Source organism: Chrysemys picta, chromosome 12, assembly GCF_011386835.1.
Source record: "Chrysemys picta bellii isolate R12L10 chromosome 12, ASM1138683v2, whole genome shotgun sequence".
Lineage (NCBI taxonomy): Eukaryota > Metazoa > Chordata > Testudines > Emydidae > Chrysemys > Chrysemys picta.
Genome location: NC_088802.1, coordinates 53436227 through 53461876, shown reverse-complemented (window position 1 = coordinate 53461876; position 25650 = coordinate 53436227). Strand labels below are relative to the sequence as shown.

Below are 25650 nucleotides of genomic sequence, written 5' to 3'. Positions count from 1 at the left end.
ATGGGATCTCTTCAGTAGAGAACATTGGGGAAGGTAGTGGGGATTGACACCTAGAACAGAGGTGGGAGAGGGCTATGCTGCTAGCTTGAAACGTATTGGTCTGAAATTAAATTGGACGGAGGAGGAGACTGATTAATAAAGCGATGAATGGCTTGATTCTGGACTTTATTAGCTGGGAGTTTGAAGTCCTTTCACTTGAACAAAAGGATAGGCCAGGTAGTTAATCTCTCACACCCATTTAGCCTTGTTCCAAAGCCATCCTGCCCTGGCTTGAATCACTTCAGACTGACATGATATCACTGGGGATAAAACTCCCAGAGAAGTTAATGTTATTAATGTTTTTCATTCAAAGTCCACATGGCATGTCACAGCCTTGGAGACCCAGGGCTATAGCATAAGGGAGCCTACAGGGACTACCATACACATTGTGCAGAGATTGCAACCCTACTGATCTCAATACCCAGTGATGTCAATGGAAAGACTCCCAGTGACTTCAATGGGTTTTGGATCAGCCTCTGGGTGCTTATTTACCATCCGCAAGCAGAACGATGATCTAGCCAGTCTTACGTTTTGTGACTGGTAGAGGACAGTACCTCATATTTCACAGGAAAGTGACCCTTCCTCTCTCCTGTGAACTACCTAGCCAGTTGAGCAATGCTGTACTTATGGGGAAATACCTTCCTGACCCTGGTGGGAATCAGTTTGTGCCCTGGAGCATGACATTTAATTATCTTCATTTTAACCTGTATAACTGCAAATGTTGTTATGGTTAATGTAAGTATCCAGCCTTTTTTAGAACTGACCTACTGTATGTTTTTCCATTCTTTATTGTTTTCTTGGCTTGTATGCCTTTCCCATTCCCACACCAGGAGCACTTCACGTTAGCTATGAGGTGTTGATAAAGCGTCCTACTGCTATGTCCACAAATGTGGTCTAGAATTGAACTCACAACCCTGGGTTTAGCAGGCCAATGCTCAAACCCACTGAGCTATCCCTCCCACCAAATGTGGTCTAGGGCCATCTGGATGTAATGATGAGATGAGCAGGCCACTGAAATAGGCCCAGCTGCCCCAAAATTATTCTAGCATCCCTAGGCTTGCTATATGGACATTATCTCCAAGGTCCATTCAATCCCTCTCTGCTGACTCTACCAGCAAATGAGCTGGCTTAATGATAGACACCTGCACACTGAGAACTGGACTGAGTTCCTCCTCATCAAATCATCTCCCACAATCCATCAAACAGCTGTCAGACAGCAGCGACTTTCAGCCTCTTTCTAGCTGAGTCTTGGTCAAACTCTATTGATCAAACTCATCAAGGTCAAACGCTTTCCCATCGCTAGGCCCCTGATTTACCACCTGTGTGAACTGGAAAATACCCCAGCTCTGCAGTCACTAAACACCCTGCTGACTATATATATAGGATCATTCCAGGAATGACCATGTGCTCTACCTGGTCTGGGAGCGTCTGCTTTGAGTCACTCCCAAGAGGAATAATTTTGACGAGGAGTTTTAAAAAAACCACTTGTCCCTTCATGCTGGTGGATGTTAATAATACCAGGAATACTATTAACGGCTTGGTTCTCTGTCATCATATCTAATACCCCCAGAAATTGCTTGGATAGCTTTAATTATATTGGTGCCGTTTCTTTCAGTCCTTGTTATCTTTTTGAGTTCCTTCGGGGGGAGAGGAGGAGGTCACCGCCTAGAAGCAAGTTCTCTAAAGGTTCTTTGTTTCCCCTGCTCAGGTATTAAGCTGATGGCACAACAATTCCCCACTACATTAGATTTGCCTTCCTGCCCTCCCCTACCTGAATGCAGACCTTGTTTTGCCCTCCCCCCACCCTCCGTCCACTAAGAGTGAACCCTGCATGAGCCACCCAAAGAATAGGCCGCAAGAATGTGCCCAGAACAGAGCCAGATTGTTCAAGCGACATGAAGAAGGGAGGGGAAGAAAATAAAGGATGAGGGGGGCGGGCGGGCCTAAAAGACGAAAAAGTCCCTGGTCGGTTGAATTTCTCTGGCGATAGTTAAAGGATAGCACAGTTATTTTTTTTTAAAAGGGGGGTGGGAGGGAAGGAAAAAAGCCCCAACGAGAGCAGGGTTTTATCTGCACAGTGGCCTACACAGAAAGGTGACATTTGAGAGAACAATTGCTGGGCTGTTTTACCATGTCAGCCGCTATGAATGAGGCTTAAGAAAAGGTGTCCTTGGGCTCCTGCTAATAGTCATCATCTTCATCATTCCTGTGTGCACCGTCTAGCTAACGCTGCCTTATGAAATAGGGGCACCCGGCTAATAAACGAAGCCCTATAAAAGATCAGATTGGTGGACACTACAGCCTCATTTAATTGCTGGCAGCAGCAACCAGACCTGCTCACCGATCGTTGTCGCTGCTTGCAACATTGGAGGCTGGCTGGGGACCTGGTCCCACGCTCTTGGCTCGGTGATACCTCTGCCTCTGCAGTGTTAGCAGAGCTTTGTGTTTTCCAGACCAGAAAACAAACTGTAAACGTGGTGTCGGACAGAGCAATGGGGTGGGGAGGGGCGTGGGGTAGTAAAGCTGGCACTTTCTTTGGGAGCCTGGATTTTGATAACGTGTCCTTGTCCTAAATATCTTAAGTCATGTGGGCTCCATGAGCTAGTTAAGAAGCTGCCCAGTGGAAAACGGGCAATTACTGTTTATGCACCTAGCTGCAACACGTGTCTGGGCTCTCTCGGTTGATGGTGATGCCGGGTCTGAATTCAGCAGCTGCAGTTAGATGGCTTCAGTTGAGTCTGCCTTTGAAAGACCGAGAAAATGCTCCGTGTGATGGTATCCTGCTATTCCAGAGAGGTTACATTGCCGCTTACTTGCAGTTGACGTCCAGGTACCAAACTACCATTTATTGAAGAGGTTGAAAAGAACTGGTATGAAAATTTGGAGTGGCTCCATGTTTAAAATGTGTAATAATAAATTCCTTTCTTCTCTTCCCAGCCTGGATCTAGAGTGTCAAACTATCGAGAGCCTTTTCCATTGCCCTCTGCCCCCATCAACTTGCTTCAGGATCGGTGAAATGGGAATCAAATCAGGACATCTGCTGGTATCGGGAGGGCTTAAAGAACTGGAAGGTAAGGAGAATAATTACCCTTGAGCGCCCTTAGCAACAAAGGACCCAGGATCCACCTTTTTTTCTGCACATCCATGCCCGCCGCGATTGGCCAAACACTGTGTTTAAGCACAGCTTTTGTGAATTGAGTTAAAATAGGCCGTGGCTGAGAGATGTTTATTGGGCTGAGTGTTTCCCAGGTTATTACCGTATGCTTTCATGTCCTTAGTGGGTTTTATTCCCCCTCTCCATTTTCTCTTAACATTTTGACTCATTTCCAGAAGCCTGACTAAGATTCAGTAAGCTCATGAAAGAGCTGAGCAAAGTATTATCTGTGTGGATAATGCACAACATGTATATATGTGTGTGTGTGTGTGTGATATTTACACATATATATGCATATGAGGGAATAAACATTCTCTCTCTCTCCCTCTCCCTCTCTCTAGCATTCATATAGTGATCTATTCTAATGCTTGTAAAAAACAACAAGGAGTCCGGTGGCACCTTAAAGACTAACAGATTTATTTGGGCATAAGCTTTCGTGGGTAAAAACCTCACTTCTTCAGATGCTAATCTTTGTGTTGTTCATAGATGGAATCTGTCTGTTTATTCTAGTGGTTTGATGTACAGATTTGTGTGCATGTATATGTTTCTGAGTGAGAGTGTATTGAGCCATCCACACCACCACTTTGTTTTTGTTTCACCAGTTTTATTCTTTTCTTTTTAGCTTTTCTTCTTGTCTTTCCCATCTCTTTTTTCTTCCTTAGAAGAGTACTAGTTACTATGTAAATGATGTCAGTGACATAAGTGGAGCTTAGTGTTGTCCATCAGAGCAGTATGAAGTCAGTTTATAATGGTTGGGAATATATGCCACCATATGAGAAATAAAGGGGTTAATATGCCCGTATATGCAAGCATTGCCTAGTGGTTAAAGTACAGCACTCAGAGACAAAATACCCAGGTTCTATTCCTGTCTATGCAACAGGCTTCCTGTTCAATTTTAACTGGGCATGTCACTTAACTTTCCTTTCTGTCTCAGTTTCCCCTCAGGTATAAGGATAATATGGGATGATGATGAAAGGCTTCATTAATTAATGATTTGATTACAAAAGATTTGGAGTCCCTGCAACAGAGAGAAAGTGTGTAGGGAATTACATGTGCAATAGTGATATAAGTTATAAGTGATTCAAATCTCCTGGGCATGTAACACATTGAAAAGCGAGAGCCTCTCTAAAACGGCTGTTCCGAGCAACAGAATGGAGAAAACTTTGGTAGAGAAAAAATAGAGTTGGGGGAATAATATAGTTTTATCATTGAAAAAAATGTTTGGGGGGAATGTTCCAGGCAGCCGTACTAAAAACCAATCAGAAGATATTGAAAAGGATGTTTCCCCCTTATTCTAACATGGTATCTGATTGAACACTGTATGTGTGGAAAGCCAAGCAGTATTCTGTCCTTGTGCTCATATTTAAAACATATTTTAAGCTCTTCAAGGCAGGAACATGTTATATGTTTGGCGCTGTTCACTGATTATAATGTACTACCATTGCTCATGCACTACACAGTTGATAAATGATAATATCTCATGCAAATGCCAGTGGATAATGCAGTTGTCAGCTGCATCCAATGCATTATGCCTGGCTTTTACTGATTGCTGGCACTTACAAGATTCAGCACCTTCACGCTGGGGAGATAAGAATAGTAAACAATTTGGTAGGTTTTATGTATCTGTCTAGGTCCATGTATGGCCCTCATCACTATAGTATGTGAGCACCTTACAGTCGATAATGGATTTCATCGTCACATACCCCTGTGAGGTAAAAATGTAGCATCCTTATTTTACAGATGGGAAACCGAGGCACGGGATCATCACTATGACTTGTCCAAGGTCATAAAGGAAGCGTCTGGCTGAGGCAGGAATTGACGATAAGGTCTTCTGAGTCCAAGTCCATTGCCCTATCCCCTCAGACATCCTTCCTGTCTGCAACTGAACACATTTAAGAGCAAACATGGTAGCCTGAAACAACCGTATTATGACAATTCCTGTAATGGGCAAAATCATGTGTATTTCACTTTAAGAAATGATGGTGGTTGAAACGGCTTGGGGAAGGGTGGTGATGCTGGGTGAGGAGGGTGGATTTGAGAACAGAGATTGGCTCGTTGCCATTTTCTGTTGGCAAATAACTCCAATAATCTTTTCTATGGTGTGTTTATTATTATTTTATATTTTTTTCATCAGAGAACAGGAGAGTTATGTGTCTGGGTTGCACTATGAGACAGTTCAGGGAGTTGCTACTGAGGGGGCAGGGGTGGCTAGGGGGACCCTAATTGGCAGTTGCCCTAGGCTATCATAAAAGAAACTGAAACCAGAGTGTTAATGCTTCAGCCAAGTTATAGTGAAACGGTTTTACTGTTTCAGAAGAAAATGGAATGGCAGTCAGTCTGGGAGTGTGCTGCACTGCTCTTTGGGGATCTTAGGAGCAAGTATAAGGTTACAAAGGGTATTTGGGAGAGCAAGTGGTGTGTGTGTGTGTGTGTGTGTGTGTGTGTCTAGAGGCCAGGATGGGGTGTGATGAGGTGGGCTTTGTCCATCTTATTATTTCAGGCGATCCTCTCAGTCAAAGTAGATTCTTTGCCTTTTTCTCCACTTAATATAATCTGTGACAGTAGAGTCCCACAGTGTGAAAATCAGTCCGGTGAGAGCCCCAGGCTCTGAAGGTTTGGTTCTGAAGTTACGATGACATCTCTTTTAGGCTTCAGCCTGGAAATGCTGCTTGTGACGTTCCCATTCCCCTGAGATTTTGTCTGCTTCTGTTTCATCACGATCACAGATATAATATCCAACTAAGGCCGGGTAATGAACTTGTGCTGACATCCCAATCTTGTGGACACGTCTGCCCTTCTGCAGCTCTCTCATCTGTGAGTAACTGGGGAGTCTGTTATATTCTTTGAATGACAACCTAATTAGGTAATAATAATAATAATAATTAATAATTATTAATAAAGAGAGATAACAAGAGTCAGGCTGGTCCTTTTGGGCCACATCAGTGGCAAGGAATCTTTAGGAACTTGGCAGTGTCCTATAGATTACTAGAATCAGCTTCTAGCAGATTGTGGCTGGGAAGGAGAAAGGGAGTTTTCTGGATTATAGATTTGTCTCTCATCCTGACTCCTGCGTTACCCCCTGACGTGGGCAAAACTGTAGTGTATGGATGCGGATGCAAACTTCTCAGGGATGTTAGGATCTCTAATTATGTCTGTAAACGATCCCCAGCAGTCCTCAGTTGGTATTAATTGGCCTAGCTCCACTGAAGGCAAAATCACCTTTAAAAATAATCTGTCAGGAATTATTAATAAGTAAAAATATACATTGTTTGCTCTGCTTTTCAGGTCTGGCCGTGTTTCCCTCAAATTGCAACAATTTCCCTCTTAATCAGCCAAGTATGTTTTTAAAAAGTACAGTGGGGTGGATATATACCTAGAGTTATACATACAAGTTACAGTATCAGGGTCTTTGGCATGGGAGTAACTGTTGGCCCAGGCGCAGCCCAAGTCAGTCCAGTGCTCATGTATTCTTGCACCATTTTATTAACAGCCATTTAACTCAAACACCTTGAAAACAGTTGGAAGAAAATATCTGTTAAAGATGTGATGCCACCACCACTTCACTTGAGGGTTTGAGATACCTCAGTCTGCATCTGAAACCTCCCATGAGTGCTCCAACAAAAACAGGGACGGCCGTACTTGGCCTTCCTGATCCCTCTAATATAATTAAGAAGCAGAAAAAAACAACTCCCAACCCTAAAATTTTTAAATTTAAATTTTGTAAAAAATTTTCGTGTGGTGGTGGTGGGGGAGGAAGGCTCAAATCCATCTCCCATGGATTTTCCAAGTTGTTTTGGGCCAAGCTTTACAAAAGTAACCAGTGATTTTGAGTGCCCGGTTTGAGACCCTTTAAATGTGCCTGATTTTCAAAAGGTGCTCGGCATGTTCCTGGTAAAAATCAGGCCCCTTGACAGCAGTTCAAATTGGGCACCTAAAATCACTAGTCCCTTTGGAAAGATTGGCTTCTCAAGCCTATATACAGGTAATTTGTCAACAGTCAGAGGTGGTCAGAAAACGGGCTTTTTTCCTCAGAAAATTTTGATTTTTCACTGAAAAATCAAAAACCTAAATATGTCAGTCAAAAACCAAGATGCTTCAATTTGAATACTGCCGCCATGTCTCATGGGAGTTGTAGTCCTTTCAGGGGCACAGGCTATAGAGGAGAATGGGAGCATGAGGCACCCATTTGAGGCCAACTACATTTCCCATGGTGTACCATAGTGACGGGAAGCACTTTCATTATAGGAGTCTCTGGCCATGATGAATCATGGGAGATGTAGAAAGACAAGGTGGGTGAGGTAATATCTTTTATTGGACCAACGTCTGTGGCTCAAAAGCTTCTCTCTCTCACCAACAAAAGTTGGTCCAATAAAAGATATTGTCTCTCTAATATCCTGGGACCAACCCAGCTACAACTACACTGCATACATGGGCGTGTAGTCCAACTGGGGAGTCTGGATCATAGAGGGGAATGGGAACATGAGGACACCAGACTACAAGTCCCAGGAGATACCTGGGCAGGATAGTCGAATCAATCTATTTCAGGGTTTGGAGGAAATATTTTGGTATTCAGTCAAATTTAAAAAAAAAAGGGTTTTTTTTTTTGTTTTTTTTGTTGTTTTTTTTTTAACAAAGAATAAAAATTTTCAGTGGGAAGAGGACACTTAGTGAAAAATGTCATTTAATGGAAACCCCTGATTTTCCACCCAAAAACCGTTTCAACCAGCCCTACCTACCAACAATTGAGACACCAGAGTTTTTCTTAGCAAACAGCAGGCCAAGTAGCATTTTAAAAAATCGCCAATAAAGAAACAGCAGTCTCCTGCCATACATGGCTGGTGGATTTTTCCTTTGGAAGTTGGCCACCCTAAGCACACACAGAGCTCTGTGTGAGCCAACCTTACCCTTCAAGAAACTCCAGAGGAGAAAAATGCACTGTGACTTGGATGGGTTTTGGATGGGGGTGAGGTGGGCTGGGGCAGGCATGCTGGGGGGGAGGAGGGAAGGAAGGGAGGCAGAGGTTTGAACTAGGTTCCTTTTTCTATTTTATTTAGATTAGGTTCTGCTCAGCAGGGTGATTTCTTAATTAGACCAGCCCAGTCTTGCAGGCCTGTAGCCCTTGCCCCCTGCTCTGCCTTCTAAGGTTTCATGAGGGAAGTTGTCGTGCTTTATTTCCTGAGTCCTAATATTTGAGCAGTGTGCGGTGATTTCAATGGGAGGAAAAGACATGTAACTTAATCATCTTTATTAGATTTTAGGTGAGGGAGGGAGTGGGGGGAGTGGGAATTGTGTCCTCCGCTTGTCTTTTGACTTTCTCTTCTCCTTCTAGTGGTCAGAGATGAGATTTCATGAGGCTTTGAAAAGGAAAAAAGGGTCTAGAAACTTAAAGACTACTTAGTGAAGGACTCACTGTCCCAAGTTAAGGTTTAATAAGAAGATCTAATAACTAACAGCCCTTATCTCTGTCTTAGGCAGAATTAAGCCCCTGGATGGATTCGTCTTGTATTTATTAATGCCCAGCTAGGACTGAGAATTTTGGCCTTTCGATTGAGACACAAACACAGCTAAGACAGAGTGAGTGACTTTTGCTGAACCAAAACTTGGAAATTTGGAAATTTTAGTAGCTTTCTAAAGGAGGAGGGAAAGGCAGAAATCAGTATTCTCATGGATTAGGCCACTTTGCCTCCTGTCAAGAGAGCTTTGAAACATTGTCACAGCTACCAAAGACAAATGAACAAGGAGACACATTGTCCAAAGGGAAATGGTTTATTGGAATGGAAGTCATGGAGTTGGCTTAAACAGAGAGCGAGAGAAGAGTAAGACTTAGTTTCCAAATAGTTAATCAAAAGTCTGAGTCCTTCCAGATCTCTCTGCCCGGACACACAGCAGACAGACACACGCCAAACACCTAAACCCAGAAATGGAGACAGAGATATAGGCCTGATCCTACAAGACACATGGAGCCCTATTAATTCCTACTGATGGGAGTTATGCACTGAAATACCTTTGAAGATCGAGGCCAAGGTTGCTACTGAACCGGGGCTGAATTTTCAGTGACCCCAGGGCTGAATCCCCCCCATCTTTCGCTTGAAAAGAGGACACAAACTGGAAGGTTAGGCTGAATTCAGCATTGAAGGATTTCTTTTGGGGGAGGGGGCTTAGTTTGAACCTAAACCACAAACCAAAACTCACAGGGCATGAACCCCGCCACGAAGAGAAATAAAAAAGTGGGTTTCATTGAATCCCTGCCAACTGAAATGCCGAATTGCGCACAACAGCCACAGAACGGTGTGAACCGCTATTTATAGGTTTGCTTCCTTTTCTCACAGATCTGTATGTGAGAGGCAGATATGCCAGGAGAGCTGTGTGCGTAGTTAAAATAGTAGAACTTTGGCATAGTGGGAAGGCGAATGGGGAGTCAATCAGTACATCCTGAGGAGGTCACAAGCGAAAATGAGCGTGGAGGTCACTTCCTAGTAGACACTGGTCTGCGTCAGTAAACCACTGGAATGGCACACCCGTGACAAGCTTTGTGCAGGAGCGACTCCGGCCCTGGAATAGCAGGGGTCATTGCAGATCCGGGCTCAGGTGGTTTGGCAGAGGTGTGTGTGTGTCAGCCATAGGACTGGGAGAGTGGGAAGTGGTTGTGGCGCTTGAGCAGAGCTTTGTGGGCGTCCCCGGGCTGGAGGAGCAGGAGATGATGCCCGCCAGGATTAGGGGTCAATTGGCAGCATTGCGTGGAAGCATTGCACAAATTCTGCCTGCTTCTAAGAAATCCTTCCCAGAACCCGATCCTTTCTCTCTCTCACGCACACACCCACGAGGCATGCACCACAAAACAGAAACACTTTAAAATGCCACCGGACTCCTTGTTGTTTCAGTCTAAAGACTAACAGATTAATTTGGGCATAAGCTTTCGTGGGTAAAAAACTTCACTTCTTCAGAAGTGTATCTGAAGAAGTCAGGCTTTTTACCCATGAACGCTTATGCCCAAATAAATCTGTTAGTCTTTAAGGTGCCACCGGACTCCTTGTTGTTTTTGTGGATACCGACTAACACGGCTACCCCCTGATACTTTAGACTGAAGCATCACCTAACCATGATACAGCCGTCACAAACAAACTGGCTGTAAAACGGGGACCAGGTGCCAAGCAAAAGCGGACAGTGGGATCCCACGTCTATACATAGAGACGTATCTATCTCTCTGAGAAGGCTGAGGGGCAGAAAGGAGAATCATGGAATGCTGGCAAAATAAGTAACACCATAATTATAAGCCGTATGTTTTTTGGGGGGGACGGAGCTGCTGCAGTATGGAGGTTGGGCTCCGAGAAGTGGTTTGACTCGACAGAGGGACAAAGAGAATGTAAATTAAAAACAGCGAGCTGGCTCCCCCGCTTCTTGACTCCAGGTATGCATAATTATTGTTTATTAGCAGGAAAAAGAATGGGCCTATATAATCTCTTACCTCTGACTGCAGCAATGACACCAGAGAGGAAACATTATCTGGTGGCATCAAGCCAATTTGAGAACATTATCCCTTCCCCCAGCAGCCCCCTCCTCTTTCCTGAGACTATCTGAGCTGCAGGAGTAGGACAGGAAGAGGAGGAAGTGATGGAGGTCGCCTGACGCTGCCCTAGGAGGGTAACAAACCCCACGCAAAGGCCCAGCTCGAGCTCTCCAGAGTCATTATCGCTACAGTCTGTGAAAGGTTAGGGAGGAAAGAGCTTTTCGGAAGTCTTTGCCCACTAATTGATTGCGAGGGGCGGAAGGAAGGATGTATCAAAAAAAAGAAAGAGCCCCCTGCCATTTTTAATCCGTCTCCCCCCCGAAATGTACAATATTAGAAGGCAGCAGGTTGTAGCTTTAACCGTAACAGGGCAGAAGGGAAATCAGATACAACAGGAGTGGGGTTTCCTTTCATCCTAATGGTGGAGCTGGAAAATATTTTCCATGAACACCAGGAAGGATGAAATTTACTGCAAAGAAAAGCATAAAGGCCAGATTGTGCCCGGTCCCTGCCTGACAACGATTCCCAGGGAACTCCAGGAGGAAGTGCCCACAATGCCTCCAGGTGCTCTCACCATTGCTGTGAGGTTCCAATCTGGCATACCAGTATATCATTGCACAATCTCTTATGCTCTGGCCCTTACAACACTAACGTGATGGAGCCGATGCGTTTCCAGATGAAGGGCTACGTTTGGAAAATCAGCCCACCGTTTTGTATGTGCAAACAGGATTTATGCGCACGAGTTAGAAAGTCCCATTTGCACGTTTCATCTTCAGTGTTTGGACACCCATGAGGCTTCAGAAACTATAAATACAGGAGAATACTTCAACCTCCCTGGCCACACAATAGCAGATGCAAAGGTAGCCATCTTACAGCAAAAAAACTTCAGGACCAGACTCCAAAGAGAAACTGCTGAGCTCCAGTTCATTTGCAAATATGACACCATCAGATCAGGATTAAACAAAGACTGTGAATGGCTATCCAACAACAGAAGCAGTTTCTCCTCCCTTGGTGTTCACACCTCAACTGCTAGCAGAGCACCTCACCCTCCCTGATTGAACTAACCTCGTTATCTCCAGACTGATTTATACCTGCCTCTGGAGATTTCCATGACTTGCATCTGATGAAGTGGGCATTCACCCACGAAAGCTTATGCTCCAATACTTCTGTTAGTCTTAAAGGTGCCACAGGACCCTCTGTTGCTTTTTACAAATACAGAGTGATTTCCGGGCAAGGCTCCTGCCTTGAGGTGTGTCTGAGACAGTATGTCTAGGCGTGTTTGGATCTGCAGTTTTGAGCTTGGTTGTGATTTCATTTTGAAGCACTGACCGTACAGAGACCTTGTGCCTTTCCCCGGGGACGCTGCAGTAGAGGAGAAAACACAGCCCTAAACCCGTGGTTCTGAATGCCTTGAACAGGCAGGGAGGGGCAGCCGGAGAGCTGAGGTGAGATGCCTCATCCTGGTTTAAACTCCGAGAAGCTGCTAAGCAGCATATCTCAGAGGTGAATGACGAAGCAGGAACTCCTTGAAATGATCCCTGTTGTCCAGCCTATGTGGCTGGAAATGAAGTGCTGCTACGAATTTGTCTCCTCTCTTGACTGGAAGCACTTTAAGATGAAACAATGTTGGAATTAATCCATTTAAATGGCACCTGAACATTTTTATGTATAATGAATCTCTACTAGAATAACATTGCATCAGTGTCTTAACCAAACAAACAGCCTTATTTTTCCTCCTCAGGCTCTCAGATAATCAATTATTTGAAAAGAAAACAGACACTTCATACTGTTCTCTAACCCACACATCTCCTTAGCCTTTTGGTATGATTTTTAGGTAGAAGGAGGAAATATAGTCAAGAGACCAGGAGCTCTTCGCACACTTATCACTCCTTTAGTTGGAAGATCTCAAAGCACTTTGCTAATTAGCTGATCATTGCAACCCCCCTGGGAGATACCGTATATAACTATTGTCATCATTATTGTACAGACAAGTGAACAAAGGTGTGTAGAGATTAAATAGCTTGCCCAGGTCAGACAGTAGGTCAGAGCTGGGATTGGAATCCAGGAGTCCGGTTACCTTGGTCTAACAACTAGCCAACACACTCTGCAGAGAAAACTGAATAAAATGTGAAGGCAAAAATAAATATCTCACCTTCAAAATGTGTTCTGCGTAGAACCAGAATGTTCTGCAGAAAAAAAGGATGCAGTCCAAATTTTTACTTCCAGGCAAACATTTGAAAATTGACTTATAATGTACCCTTTCATTTAGATTTTATATGAAGGTTTTACTTGAGCTTGTAATGAAGATGGAAAAATTCTAGGTTGCCATGGCTACTGGCACTTTGCCTAACACACTCAAATCTTTTTCCCCTAATAAAATAGATTTCAGAAACCCACCTATAAATAGGGAAGAGTTAAAAATCCTATAAATTTATGTAGGAGGAAGAATATTATTCAATGTAATGCAGCTTCTAACAAGCATTGCAATGCAATTATTTCAGGATTTTCTCCCCACCAGTTAGGCCCATAAATCCATATTCCTGACCTAGATGGTTCTTTTGCTGATAATGACAATACAACTAAAACACCAGAAGAAAAACAGGGAATGGAGAAGAAAATAAATTGCATGATAACTTCTTTGGGACACTATCCGGTAGCCCCAGAAACACTAACCGATGAAAACTGCTCTATTCTATAGTTAGTCCAGCATCCAGTCTCTGACAATGATTTTTATCAGATGCTTATGTGAAATATCCTCCCACAGAGAAAGTTTCTTCCTTACTCCTATTGGCTAGAGGTTGGCTTATGCTCTGGAACAAGAGGGCTCATATTCTGTTCAAAACGCTCACCTTTTAAAGGTGTTCACTCTCATAATTCCGGATGTTCTTTTTGTTCATTTTAATCCTGCTAAGGTCAGAGACTCAGCTAAAGATCTCATAGCTTGTGGCAATGAGTTCCACAGCCTAATTTGTTTGTTGTGGTTTTTTTAAAAATGTGTTTCCTTTTATTCGTTTTAAATGTTTTGCCTTTCAGTTTCACTGACTGGCTCATCATCAGAGAGGCTAACGTGCTGTGGAATTGGATATTTGGGAGCTGATGCAAAGGTCATTGCAAAGGTTTAAAACAAACGTTTGCAGCAAAACGATCCCTTCTGCACACAGGTTCTTGCTCCCTCTTGGGCTTGAACGCATTGACCCAACAGGGAAGAAAGAACAAAACATATCAAGGAGAAATCAGGAAAACAGCCATTTAGTTCAACTAACCCTTGTAGATGCACTGCAGGTGAGCTTTTCCAAAGTCCCCGCATGACTTAGGAACATAAATCACAATGAAAGTTAATGGGATTTGTGCCCTTAAGTCACTTAGATACTTTTGGGAATCTTGGCCTTCATGTCCTGCAGATAGAGGGAAGGCAAGTGAGAGGAAAAATATCATTAGATGATGCTGGTCAAACAAGTGTCTCTAATTAGGTCACATTTCTTGCAGATTGAGGAAATGTAAGGGGTCAAAAATGCCTTTATATTAATTTTCTAGGAAGCCAGAGAGGACACACTGGGTGTCAAAAGAAAGAGGAAATGTGGCTAATTATGATGTGTTACTTTCATTCAGTTCCTTCCCAAAGTAAATGCTGCTTCTGCTTTTTGCCGTCCCATGTTGTACAGGCACATCTAAATTACCCCAATTCAGCAGAGCAACGGCCCATCTCATCTGACATCTGATCTCGCAGTCACCTGAGACTTTTGATGGCTGCTTCAGAGTCAAGTGCAAAACTCCCAGGTGTGTTTTGGGTGGGAGAGGCGGCGGGGGGGGCAAAAGGAACAGAGTGGTGATAGTTCGGCGCAGAGCCGGGGCAGGAGCCGGGACATCCATCTGTTCCGGAGAGTGGGAATCAGCACTCACTTTCCTGCGTGTTCAGACCAAGGAGGCTGTGCAAAAGACACAGCCCACTGCCCCTTCGGGATGTGGAAATCACTGTGCAATATAGACGTGCCCAGGCTGGAATTTTTAACCAGCGCCCATTGTGCTCTGAAGATTAAATGGACCCTTGCTCCGGACCTGTGTCGGCCCCACTTCAGGGCCCTGATCTAGCGCTCATGGAAGTCAATGGGCTTGGCCAGATCCTCAGTGTAGTCTGAGTTTGGCTATAGATGTTGGCGGGAGCTGGATTGGGCCCTCAGTGGTAGAGAGGATCTTGCATTGTCTAACTTCGCCGGGGGGTGAGGTGGGGGTGTATTCCACCTCCAGTTTAGGAGGTGGATGAACAGCGAATACAAAGAAAATCACCCAGGCTGTTCAAGAAATTGGTTATGAGAGCAGTTCTCAAACTTTACCAACCCAAGGACCCCATTTTGATTTAAAATTTTTCATGGACCCCCCCACGCCAGCTTCTAATTTTCCCTGGGGGTGCTCAATCTCCTGCCCAGCCCCAGAACCTGCCCCCACTCCATCCCTTCCCCAAAAGCCCCACCCCGCCTCACCTCTTCCAGCCTCTGCTTCACCCCTGCCCCTCCTCTTCCTCGCCTCTTTCCACCCCCTCCCCCGAGCGGTCCCTGTCCTTGCTCCTCTCCGTCTCTCCCAGCACCTCCGCACACCATGGAACAGCTGTTCAGCAGTGTGCAGGAGGCGTGGGGAGGGAGGGGGAGGAGTTAATCAGCGGACATGACTCACAGACCCCCTGGCATACCCTCGTGGACCCCTGTTTGAGAATGGCTGGGTTATGACATTAACATTAGGACTAGAGCCAGCACAGAGTATACGGCAATGCATGCTATAGGAATTGCATTGACAGTATCAGAAAGACAGGAGGACCCGCTGAAGCGTGCACTCTCTTCTCTTCATGCTAACTGCGGACCCTTTTAATGCAGCAGCCCTTTGGATGTAAAGAGCGGTGGCCCTCAGCCAGCACAATTTATTTTAAACATATGTTTCCGATTTTAAAACGTCCAGACCTAGAAAACTTTAATCATCGCACACCTAAAGGATTTTTGTTTTGTTTTTGTAAAATGCTGAACGGTGTCTACAGAACAATGAGTAAAAAAGCAACACGTTATGTTTGAAAAGAAAGAAAGAAAACATTTTAAAAAATCTAGCTGGCACTCTTCTATTATCAGAGCAAGACAGCAGAGACTCTAGTGTTCCAACAAACAAGCCTCTCGTTTTGTTTGGAGTGCATTTTACTACTATAATCATCTGCTGCTGACAAAACTTCCCGACATTATTGCTGAAAGAGATCCTAATAAACCTTTTTGAGAGAGAGAGGTTATTTGAAAGGATGAAGCGGGACATCTCGCTACCCCTTTATATCCGAGTCTAGCACGGTGGTTTGAGCAGATGATATTTACTACACACTTCAGGGTGATTTTTCCTGTTCAACTCACATCTTGTTCAGCATCTAAGGAGGGTTTTATCTAGGACGTTTATTTTAAAAGGCCAGAATAGAATATATAAGGTCTCTAGGTCGGAGTAAAAATGATTCATAGGGAAAAAAAGGATGTTTATCTAAGAGCTTGATCTTTTTCTTACTTACGTCCTCTTTTCTGGTGTAAATCAGGAAGAACTACATTTAAGTCAACAGAATGGCACTGGTGTATATCCACCAGGAGTAAAAGGAGAATTGGGTCCTGTCTCTCCAGGACAGTCAGCTGCGGGGGAGAGATTTACTCCCTGACTCAGGATTTTGGAAGGTTACTTGGTCTTCGCTGCATCTGACACAGAGGTAGAAAGGAGTGGAGGTCAGGTCAGCTTGTGGGAAGGGACAGGAAGGGCCTGGAAATGAATCACAGGGAAGAGTTCAAAGGAGGTTCCTCCTCCCCTCCTCTTCGGAGGCCAACACGTTAGAGGAACGATTCAGGATGACTCCCCCTGCTCTGCTGAGAGAAATATTCCCCAGGATATTCCAGAGTTAGCAGCACGTGGTGGAAATCAAAAGCAACGGATTTAAAATGGGTAAGAAGAAAAGCTTTTTACAGTAGCCTACAATTAACCTTTGGATCAAAGGGGCTATGTAAACAAACAGAATGGAATAGAACCAGTGGTACTCACTGCGACAAGATGTTATTTATTATGATTTAAAGAAATCCAAAACATTTAGGGTGGGGTTTTCGGAAACGCGCTGGGAATTCTACCATTGGCTTCAATGGGAGCAGAGTTAGCACCAGTGAGAACTTTTGAAAACACCCATCTATTTTAATGCATGCATTTATGCACTGGTATGCCCATCACCTTAGCATGTGGTGCATTAATCTAGACTAAACACCACCTGACATTAACTCAAACCACCTACAGCAGACAGTCTTAGCAGCCCTTTCCTTGCGCCATCCCTAAACAAACTACTATTGGTCCGGAGTCAAGCAAATGTTCAACCCAATAGACATCTCTTGCACCACTGTCAGTACAACTAAGCGCCGAGAAACCACTGGAGTTGCTCAGCAGGGGACAAACCTGCACAAATCACTGTGCCTTAAATGAACTCAGCCATTGTGCGATACATGGGAACCTATCTCAGAGGTAGTCGCCTGCATCTTCCCAGGTACGTGTATCAGAAAGAGGGTGACGCCCTCCCCAAGCGAGAATGGTACCTTTGCCTCCTCCTGTTTCAATACTGCGCTCAGCAAAGCAGCAAGTCTAAAAACTGCTCCTGTGCCCCAGGAGTTAAGAGGATTGTGCAGCTTTGAAGATGGGAAACAGATGATAAAGGTTAGAGTAGGGATCACGTTACCATTATGCAGCCTCTAAATGCAAGCTAATTAGAATGCAGTCCTGCTTCTGAGGAAAAAAAGCCAAGTGAAGGACAATCTCCTGAAAGCAGGGAATAAAGGAGCAGAACATTGCCATTTCAATTTGTATAAGGCCAGAAAATCCAGATCGGCCCATGTGTGTACAAATTCCTAAAGGACGTATCTACCCCCTTGGTCTCTCGTCAGCCCTCCTGTGACACCCGTTCTGAGTCGTTTGATAAGTAGCAATAACCTAGAAAAAGGATGTTCCTTGCTCTGTAGTGTAAAAGCAGCTACCGTCTGTCCATGAAGTGGCTGCATTACAGAAATGAGCCAAATTGATCCCCAGGTATAGTGGGCCTGATTCACGATCACTTTGCTTCAGTTTTATGCTGCAGTAGGATAACTCAGATCCATAGTTTTTTGTACATAATCAGTTTGTTGAGGGCTTTTATTCAGAAAAGTACTTAAGCATGTGCTTAAATCTATCCCTGTTCAGCAAAGCACTTATACACATGCTTAAGTTCCACAGAAGTCAAAGATAAGCATGTACTTAAGTGCTTGCTGAACCAGTGCCTAGGATTTCTGGCTACAGGATGCTATCTAAACATCCGTCATTATTACATGTGGGACTTTAAAGTCCCCTCTCTTAATCACTTCATTTCATAAACACACGGCCAGGATATCACCTACCTTCTTGGGGACAAATCATGATAGTACTTGAAAAAAATCGGCTTCAAACAGAGGAGTTTTCAAATGTAAGGTTTGATTTTTCTTTTAAAACTTCCTTCCCCCTTCTTCTACTGGAAACCAGAAGTATTTCACTGTTGCTTGCCAAATGATTTCTATCTTAGTGAAAAAGAACTTGCTATTTCCTGAAAACCTACCGCTGTTTTTTTTTTTTAAATACATTTTGAGAATGGACTCAAAACCAGGTAACTTGATAAGGAGTTAATGAAAACAAATTAATTCGGTCTTGCAAAGATGCATTAAGGAGAAGGGCAGCAGAGTCTGCGAGAGAGGGGCATCGTTGTCTCTGCTGAAAAGGGATTTCAAAGGCCATCTGGCTTTATAGTTTGGAGCGTCAGTGTCTTGCTGTGCCAAATTTTGTGGGAGAGAATAGGCAAAAGAGAAGCCTCTGTAGTTTTCCACTTGTGCGTGTGTCATTATTTTAAACATTGTTTGTGTGAAAACGGTGAGATGAAATTTATTGGAATAACTTAGTTAAAAAAAAACAGGATATGTTTTTCATTGAAAATGTTGAGATAGATAGTTTTCCTAATCCCCGGTGAAATTTGAATCCTCATTCAAGGTACGGCCCGTGGAATTGCTAGACCTCATTGTTTTTCTGACAAAAAAAAATTCAAGAGATGATTATGCTGTATGAATTTTGTACTGAATAATGGCCAGCAGACTCTTTCATTGCCCCTTTCACAAGGTCATGAGAAATCTATTCTTCCCTTGATGTGCATGTACAGGTAACCAGGAGCCAGTGGTTTCTGGAAAGCAGGGTGGTCTAATAGTTAAAACACAGGGCTGGAAGTCAGGACTCATGGATTCTTTTCCCTGCTAGGCCATGGACTTGTGTGAACTACAGCAAGGTACTTAAACTCTGTGCCTCAGTTTAACCATCTGTAAAATGGACATAATAGCATCTGTCCACCTCACAGAGGGTTGAAAAGACTGATCAATATTTGTAAATCACTCTCGGCCCAATGTTACAAGGAACAGGGTACCCTTGCGAGGTGCTGAGTTGATGAGGGTTGAAGATGCTCACCAGCCTGTTCAGAATCTTACCTCTTTGATGCCCTGAGTAAGATGCTAAAGAAGGGCAAAGTATTGTTGAAATGTGTCAAACATGAGCCATTCTAGCAGCATCAGAGCACTCACAACATTGGCATGTTGCTAACCTGTGATATCACCTGAGAAGTGTCTACAGCCTCTTTCAGTTTCCCTGTGTAGACAGCAATTCTCACAAGGGTTTAACAAGGCAGGCATTTAAAATAAAAATACAACAATGTACGTAATATGGGTTAGGCTGCTGTCAAAGCTGCCTTAGTTGTGTGTGTGTGTGTGTGTTTGTTTTAGCAAATAGATTTCATAAACAATGTCATGAAAGCCCTGAAATAAGTTCCTGACAATGTGGAGTTGCAGTTTCTTTGAACTATCCTGACTATGAGATTTTATTTAATTAATTTAGCAAAAATCTATCTTTAGATAGATAGAGAGTCATTCATAGATGTTAAGGCCAGATCTCAAGAAAGGTGAGTATTTAAGTAACACAGCCCACCCCAAATTTAAGCCAATAAAAAGTCCATCCTAGCTATCCCTACTTATCAGTGGTAGGAGATGGGGAGTACTGCTGAACAGTTAAAATACAGAACAAGAATTTCTGAGACCCATTTATAGTTCTGCCATTTTTCGCTATATATGACTTTAGCCAATTCACTAAGATCTAAATGATAAAAAATGGCCTCTAAAATCGTTCCGCACTTCTGGAAATCAAAGCCCTATGTATTTTCAGTCAGCACCCAGAAGTTAAGATGTACCAAACTAGAGGACACTTTTAGGGTCTCTGGGCCAGATTTTTAAAGGTATGTTGGTCTCTAAAGAAGCAGATGGATGCCTACTGGAATTTTGAAAAGCACCTAACTGCCTGATTCTATTGAAATCATTGGGATTTTTAGGCACATATGAAGGTGCCCATGTTAATCTTTAAGTGCCTAAATTCCTTTAAATATCCGTCCCTCTGTTTCTCATTTGCCCCATCTGTGGTGAATAATAATAGACAACACTTACCTAATCGGGGTGTTGCTAGACTTAAGTTATCAGTGTATGAAAAGCCAGATTTTATTATTCCAGCAAATCCTTTAACAGGACTTTGTTTTCGGAAGATGCTGCTATTCTATGAAACAGACTTTAGCTTGGTGCACAGAAAATATCTTCATTTAACATGCCAATTCTTTTATTAGGCTTATTTTCAGTTGCATTTTACCTTTCGGCCCACGGGAAGTTTATTTTTTAAGGACGTTTATTTCTTTATCGTGCATTCATTTCCTAGGGCTTCACCGTATTCCAGTCTAGATTTCTGTTTAGCTTGAGACTTAGAGAAATGACTCTTTGAACAGATCTCTTTTGGGATAAGGTGTTTTGTTTGTTACAGGGGGTTCCGTACTGCATAACTCACAAACATCATACAGTATTTAAAAATGTATAATATTTTTTTCTCCCCCTAAAAAGCTTATGTGTCCCTTTTTTTTGGTCCATGGAAGCAAATGGACCTAGGGAGAGAGGAAATCAAGCCCGTCAATAAGTGCTAAAAATATTTAGTGTGGCAGGCTCTGTATTTTCTTTTTTGTGAAACACTGATTAATATTCAGTGGTTGAAGGTTAATACCCCATTCATTTTATTCCCTTTACATCCTCTGCACAGCAGTTACTGCTCCAATTTCGACTTCTAATTCTCACAAATCTGGTTCCAATCAGGATATTAGTAACTCTGCATAAGCAGGAAGAAAAATTGAAATCACACCATTGTTAAACTTATCTTTCAATACAAGCATGCACACATGCTCTCCAGAGGGTAAATCTAGAAGTTCAGCATCACAAAAGGATGCTTTTTATGTGTTCATCTACTTTTTTTTAAAGATAAAAAGAGACATTCATTTAGATGTTGTTCTAAAAGATCTGCCGTAGCTCAACCAGAAGTTAAGGGCTTGATGAAAATTCGATGGCTTATGTTACGCAGAAGGTCAGACTAGATGATCATAACTGACCTTTCTGGCCTTAAAATCCATCAATCAATTAATCAGTGCAAGGAAATACTGAATTAAAAGAGGCAATCCACTCTTGGTTTAGGTTATTAAGGCCAACGCAATGGCAGCAGGAACCTAGAGCAATCCAAAGAAATGAGTTTTTTTTTTTGACATAACCTGCAGAGCTTTTCAATATTGACCCAAAAATTTACAAATATTTGGAGTCTGCTTTTTGCAGTTCTACCTAGATAGCTGGGTGCCACAGTTTTCAAAGTGTACTAGCACTGTGCTGTTAGTCAAACGGCCTATATTAAGGGATGTTTTTATTTGCGAGAGGACATATATTGTGTATGATCAGAATTGTGCCGTGCACTTTGACGCTGGTGAGCTTTGCCAAACAAATAATTGATCCGTGAACCAGATAGCCACCAAAGTTTCCATTGGTCTGTACCTTGTAAAATCATTTGTATTAGTGAAAATGAGTGCACCATTCCGAACAGGTAGTATTTTATGCCAATTGGGCATTGGTGTAGGGCAGGGGTAGGTAACCTATGGCACACGTGCCAAAGGCGGCACGCAAGCTGATTTTCAGTGGCACTCACACTGCCCGGGTCCTGGCCACCGCTATGGGGGACTCTGCATTTTAATTTAATTTTAAATGAAGCTTCTTAAACATTTTAAAAACCTTATTTACTTACAACAATAGTTTAGTTCTATATATAGACTTCTAGAAAGAGACCTTCTAAAAACGTTCAAATGTATTACTGGCACACGAAACCTTAAATTAGAGTGAATAAATGAAGACTCGGCACACCACTTCTGAAAGGTTGCCGACCCTTGGTTTAGGGCAATAGAGAATCTGGCCCTGGGAGGTTTAGGATGGGATTTTCAAAGAAGTGCTCAGTGTGGCCTTAACTCTGCTCACTCTGAAGTCAATAAGAAGCTCCCATTGCCCAGCCCTTGTACATTCATTTATACCCGTGGGAGCAGAGTAAGATCACTGGTGAGTATTTTAGAAACTCCCATTCTGACAGTCAATGAGCTTGACCCTGTGGAGTGCCAATACCTCTACTTGTACTGCCTTCTCTGGGAATTGAGGGCTCCCAGCACTTTGCAGGCTTGAGCCCTACCTGCACAATGAGGGAAAAGGCACAACGGCGGTGTGAGTTTTGCCATTGATTTTAATGGGATAGGGTGAGGCCAACCGGGAGTATAACAGAGAATAATGCAATGCAGAATCAAACGTGGTGATTAGAGAAGAACCACAATGAAAACCGAAGGAGACTGCTAACCTTTTGGAGAGGCTCCCGTGCTGAGCTGATCTCTGCATTGTCGACTTGTACAATGTACCATGGCACCTTTAGCGTCTAGGCATAGCAAACAGGCATCACTGAAAGGCCTCCATAGAGTAAACTGCATGGAACTCAGTTTATTTCTCTTGGAAAGTCTGAAGGGCTCAATCTACTCTACCAGGAATCTTAAGCTAGGGTGGATGCCAAGGTAGGTATGTTGAAACCCGATGCTCGTGTTTCTAAGCCATCCCCTTTAGGATGCAAACTGCACTTCTGAAGGGCTAGCATTATGGTTACTCAGGAATAAAATGGATTCCATTCATCACTGGGAAAAAAAAAAGTTCTTTCAGGACCCAATCCAACCCCCACTTTAGTCAACGGGAGTATTTCCATTGACTTCAGTGGGCTTTGGATCAGCCAAAGCCAGTCAATGAGGATGCACTGGATTGGGGGCACTTCGCTTTTCAGCACAGAGGAAATCATGAAGATAAACCCAGCATTGTTAGACATGATTTGTACATGCTACACATAGAGTTGGCTTTTCCTTCCAGAAACCTATTTGAATGTTTCATTGTAATGTTTAGAGTGTTTCCTGATCTCATTGCCATCTCATGTTTGTGGTCACTTCTGAAGTTCGCCTCTTTGCAGTGCCTTGTGATGGATTAATTCACGGCTTTGAATTAAAAGAAGAATGCTCTTTCACTGGCAAAATTAAAAATTGTCTTAACGATTGTGGGAAAGGAAAAGGCATGCAACTGTAAGCTCTTTCGGGCCGGAATTCTCTTTTCATTATGGGGGGGAATAGGGCCTAGCACATAGGGTCTTAAATCCTGGAGTGATTGCTTTCCCAGGCCCGTAGGTTCTAATCCAGAAATAAAAAAAAATAATAATATTGATAAGCTGCCTACATTAAGTCCAATCCCAGGGCCTACAGCTCCAAACTTCCCATGCATTTGAGATCTGTGCTGAAAACTTTGCTCTGGCCTTATGGAGTAGCTACATGAGGCCTGCGTGAGAATTAGCCCCAACTCGCCCGATCACAGCAGAGTTTAAAGCCAGCATAGTGCAGATGCAAACTGTGACAGACACTTTGAAACGGTGGTTTAGGGACTTAACGCTGTTTCAAAGAGACGTGGAGATAAGGGGCCCATGCCACAGAACCTAGTGGCTTCCCGATCCAATGTTTGAGTTTGTACCCAGCTTTGGAAAGAACACCACCTATGAAAGGAGGTGGGCAATGCCCCATTTCTTGAAAAGATGCTACTCCTCCAGAATCTTCCTCAAAGGAAAAGTATATTCTCGTTTTATGGCTCACTGGTGACTTAAACTTTTAAAAAATAAGCAAAGGCTCCAGCACAACCCTGCACGAGATGTCTCGCCAAAATGCAAAAATTGCCCACAGTGTACAAGTAGGCTGTGTTTCTCAGACCAGGGAACGGCGTTAGGCCTTTTCATCACCTTTCTCTGCACTTCTTTAAAAATTATTTAAATTGGAGGCAATGGCATTGAATGCTGAACATCTGACACTCAGACAAGTCTTTAGGAATCATACGCTTAACCTTCATCAGCTTTCTAGAGCCACTTTGCTTGGAGGGCTGTGGGTCCTCCCCCACCACGAAACCCCCCAGCGTTTGTTGGTTCAGCCCAATTTGCTCTTTGCATTGTTTCTGAAACCCTTTTTCCCCCCTTCCATGTCAGTGGCAGTTGGGAGAACTGGCTGGAATCCTCAGGGATCCTGGAGTTCCTTTCACAATCATGCGGCTAACACACAAACCAAGCTTCGTTGTTTTTTTTTAGTGGCAACGGTGCCAAACGAAAATGGAGCATTTCAACCCTCCCATCCCTGGTAAAGCTGCACAATATAGGAAAATAAAAATGAAGGGCTACTCAAATAGGAAAGAACCCAGGACACTTGAAAATATTCCAACCAATAATCTCACAGACCCCCCTTCTCAGCCGGGGTAAATTGGTGTAGCGTCCATTGTCTAAAATGATTTCCTTCCATTGTCTTAAATGATTTTTACCAGCTGAAAAATCTGGCCACGCAGTTTCTATGCCCGATTTTGATTCAGCTCCATGAAAATATTTGTGGGCAGCAAAGATAGTCACCGCTGAAAAACCTGTGTGCGCTGTGGGTGGAAATTGCTGGGAGTTCCCCAGTTGCCGCAGCTAATTATTAGAACCTGTGTCATAAATAATATGCGGTTGCCCAGCAGCGTGCCACTAGCCTGTGACACTGGCAATCAGCATAGCTGCCCTCATCCTGTAGTGCACGGAAAATGAAGTGTACAGACTTCGCACTAGTGGCTTTTCAGCCACAGGCTTTGGGAGCTGGTTTGTGCCGCCTGCTTGGAGATCCCAAAGACCGCGGAAGAAAAATGCCTCTGGGCATGCGGGAGAAATGATGACCAAGAACAGCTCCTTTGAGAAGAAGCGGCCTGTAGTCCCCACCACGGCAGTCCACTTCTGAATGCTAATGTCTGAGCGTTTGGCCACAGCTTCACCCCACCCCTCACCACCGCCTTTTGGGAAGCTGTTGCTGCTGTCTGTGTTGACATTGACCATAAACAGGGCAGGAATAGGATTGAGGCCAGCCTGGGTACAAAGGCAGAAGCCGGGACAGCGTCTTGCATCCTTTCCTTTCAACTTAGTATCAGAGGGGTAGGCGTGTTAGTCTGGATCTGTAAAAAGCAACAGAGAGTTGCTGTTAGTCTATACGGTGCCACAGGACTCTTTGTTGATTTCAACTTAGTGATACTCTAGCACTTGACAGTGAGTGCATGTGTGTGCGGGAGCAAACCTGGGCAGATCAATACTTTACATTGTCTGATTTCTATATAGTTTGTGTCTAACATAGCAAGGGACCATTTCTGCTCCGACTAAGCCTCGAGTAGCATCATTAGCTGTCCGAATCTGCAGTAACACTGTTGGTTTGATAAAAGCTGCTGGGGTTACTCTAGCTTTACTTTGGTTTAACTCGGAGTGTTATTTAGCCCTAGGGGGTATGTAAATGTGCCATGCAAATGCATGTAAACCAAGATTTTAATTCAGTCGACATAATGTATTTAAACAATGTAATCTGTTGCCCTAAGGTAAAAGGGAATGCTGTGCTAATGCAGTTTACACAGCTTTATTTGCTGAATCAAGGTAGCACCATGTCAGGAAGTGTCATATTCCCCTCCCCTTT

General features: G+C 43.5%; 1 long non-coding RNA gene across 3 annotated transcripts in view; it reads left to right on the top strand.

Moving 5' to 3' along the window:
- LOC101935965 (uncharacterized) overlaps positions 1–25650 on the top strand; it is a 97018-nt gene that overhangs the window by 37236 nt on the left and 34132 nt on the right. For 2 of the 3 annotated variants that reach the window (XR_254905.5, XR_010591926.1), the window contains exon 2: positions 2988–3110. This is a non-coding gene — a long non-coding RNA (uncharacterized LOC101935965). Of the gene's footprint in view, positions 1–2569; positions 2870–2987; positions 3111–25650 lie in introns of those variants that run through there. The other variant, XR_006172354.2, reaches the window with a different exon arrangement.